Genomic DNA, 2,752 nt, shown 5'->3' with positions numbered 1-2,752 from the left:
ATCTCTGCAATCTATTTTGGAACCTCCCCCCCCCCCTCCCCCTTTTCAAAATCCTATGTATTGGAACCCCCCTTTTCAAAATCCTATGTACGCCCATGAAGGGATGTGTACAAATGATAAAATAATGACAAAGCTTCTGTAGCTCGCCGTGTCAGGTCCAACTAGAAATAGCGTCCCTACATATATCAGAAGTCGTCCTTGAAAGCCAAAACAAGAAACAAACAAACAAACAAACAAACAAAATAATAAAAATAGCAATGACAATAATGATAAAGAAATGTATAATATATATTTAAAAAAAAAAAAAAAAAAAAAAAATGTCTACAGCACCCGGTGTTCCCAGGCGGTCACCCATCCAAGTACTAACCGGGCCCGACGTTGCTTAACTTCGGTGATCGGACGAGAACCGGTGCTTTCAACGTGGTATGGCCGTAGACAACTAATGATGAAAAATAGTGGTATACATATGTAATTTTCCGGAAGTCAGTTATATGGCCGTAGCTTTTGATTTGTTTTATGGCTTTTTGGTGGGGTGTTTACGTGCAATTTTAGTGAATAGTAATAATCCACACATTATGTGTACCGCGTGGCGAAAAGGAGTTACCGAGTGCAATCTAGCAGTCAATTACGCTAGCAGCCGATTTCAGCAGACAAATGGCGACGTTCTAAACAACGGACTCATCCTTTCGATTGTTACGTGTATTTCCCACACTTTTAAACTCGCTATTGCATCAATTATTAGTATTCCTTAAGAATTTTACAGTTTTAAAAAGTTTCTTTATATCTAAAAAGAAGATGTTTTGGTAATTGACAAAGTAACAATACATGAATGATTAATCTTATTTACAGATATATTTCGCCAGTTTTCTAGCACATGGTATTTTATTATTTTTGCAGAATCGTCGGCATCCATTTATAGTTACTTTCTTACTTTGACAGCTGCCGCCATTTTAGCTGATGTATTACAAGGTCAAGTCAAAGAAGCGTTAAGCAAAAGTGTTATAAACACAATTTGTGAATTTTGACAATCAATAGAAATAACTGAACAATACAATGACAAGAAATAGTGTTCAGATTTGATATCAGCGATAAATTAGGAAATTCGTGAAATTTGTCAGACTTATTTTGATCGGTAACATTGTATTGTCGTCAACTATAAAACTTCTCTTTTTTCCCATTACAGCGTTAGTTCAAAGTAATTTAGTGTTGCTTCAAATAATCACTTGTGATTAACGCAAATTTTTAAGCAAACTAGATAGCAAAATATATTATTGTTAGAATTTTAACAATTTTAGTTGCACTAGTTGTTGTTAATTTAAAAACATCATTTAAGTACTGACGTTAAGACTCGAGATGGACCAGAATCTAATATTAACAATGTTAACATTGTGCATCCGAAGTGTAAATATCGCATTTTTCAAATAATACTTATGAAAACGAAGTCAGTCGATGAGATAAAAATATTGTCAGATTCCTTGTGCAAAATTAATTTTTCAAGATAAAAAAAAAAGAAGAAGACATTGACATGATTTAGGCTGTGTACTATTTACGTTAGTATTTGTTTTTGATTATCGTCAACTAAAATGTGTGTTTATGAATCTTGTCGAAACTTTTGGTAAATTTTCGTTTGTTTGTCATATTATTTTGTTTGCTCATATATTAAAGGTAGGGTCAACTCAAACAAGAGCCTTATGTGTTGGAAAGATGCATAACCGAACCACCAGCACATACTGACACTTTAACAAATGAAAAACGCGTAATTTTGAGTTAATAAAAAAACATGATTATTCCTGCTAACTGGGAGCAGCCATTTTGTTTTGTTTTTGTGACGTCCGGTGGTATAGCTTGGGGCGAAGTGACGTCAGCTCCGTTCATCTCCTCTATGCACAGTGTAAACAAATGCTCTAATTTACAACAAGTGATAATTTTGTTTTGTTTAGGACTACGTAATTAGTCAGTTTAGATGGGAAAGTCTACTTAATCAAGGGTTATATAGAATTACTTACAGTAAGAAAGTAGGTAATGTCCATTACGATTAGAGGGATGTCCGTGCGGTTATCACACAATACCCTGTGATCTTAATAAAAAAAGGCACGTCTTTTTAATGTGTCTAGACAGTGTCTGGGGACAGTCTAAATATACACCTGCCAATCGGGAACCACAGGTACAGGCCGCGGAAAGAAAAGACCAATTAACCAAGAAAACACTCCGATTATTATGTCTGTACATGGGTAAAGTTATGTACAAAACATAATACTTTTATTTCAACACTTTGACAATGGTGGTTTATTTTGTATTGAAAAATAATATATAATTGTTGCCGGCTTACTGGGATGGTTATTATTACAGAACATTGCGATGTTTCTTCATTTCGAAGACTAATTCCTGACGTGTCACATTAGGCATTACCTAACCACCAGCTCGCCAGAGGGCGTATTCACTGGGATGGTCTAAAATGGCTTCGCCCGTTATATATAATAGCCGTCACATTTAACCGTTTTATTAATTAACTATACGATTATACTTGCTGATATTAAGCAATAATGTGCATTATATATCGTTGAATATGCATACTAGGCCAAATGCCTTAGTTGTCCCTCCTTTAATAGCGAGCGCTTATGACAAGGTGAAATAACCTAAACAGACTGAGTCCGATATGTAACGAATATAATTTTTTTTCGAAGTATTGTAACGGAAGTGAAATCGCGTTAAAAAAAACACCTAAAAATTCGGAGTAAATGGATAACAGATC

At 34.7% G+C, this 2,752-nt stretch overlaps 1 non-coding gene across 1 annotated transcript; it reads right to left on the bottom strand.

Annotated features, from left to right (window-relative positions):
* Positions 1 to 318: 318 nt before the first annotated feature.
* LOC121376568 lies at positions 319 to 437 on the bottom strand. The gene has a single exon (XR_005958470.1). It is a non-coding gene; the product is annotated as a 5S ribosomal RNA (ribosomal RNA).
* Between the last annotated feature and the right edge of the window lie 2,315 nt (positions 438 to 2,752).

Source organism: Gigantopelta aegis, chromosome 6 (genome assembly GCF_016097555.1).
Source record: "Gigantopelta aegis isolate Gae_Host chromosome 6, Gae_host_genome, whole genome shotgun sequence".
Lineage (NCBI taxonomy): Eukaryota > Metazoa > Mollusca > Gastropoda > Neomphalida > Peltospiridae > Gigantopelta > Gigantopelta aegis.
This window is presented reverse-complemented; position numbering and strand designations above follow the sequence as displayed.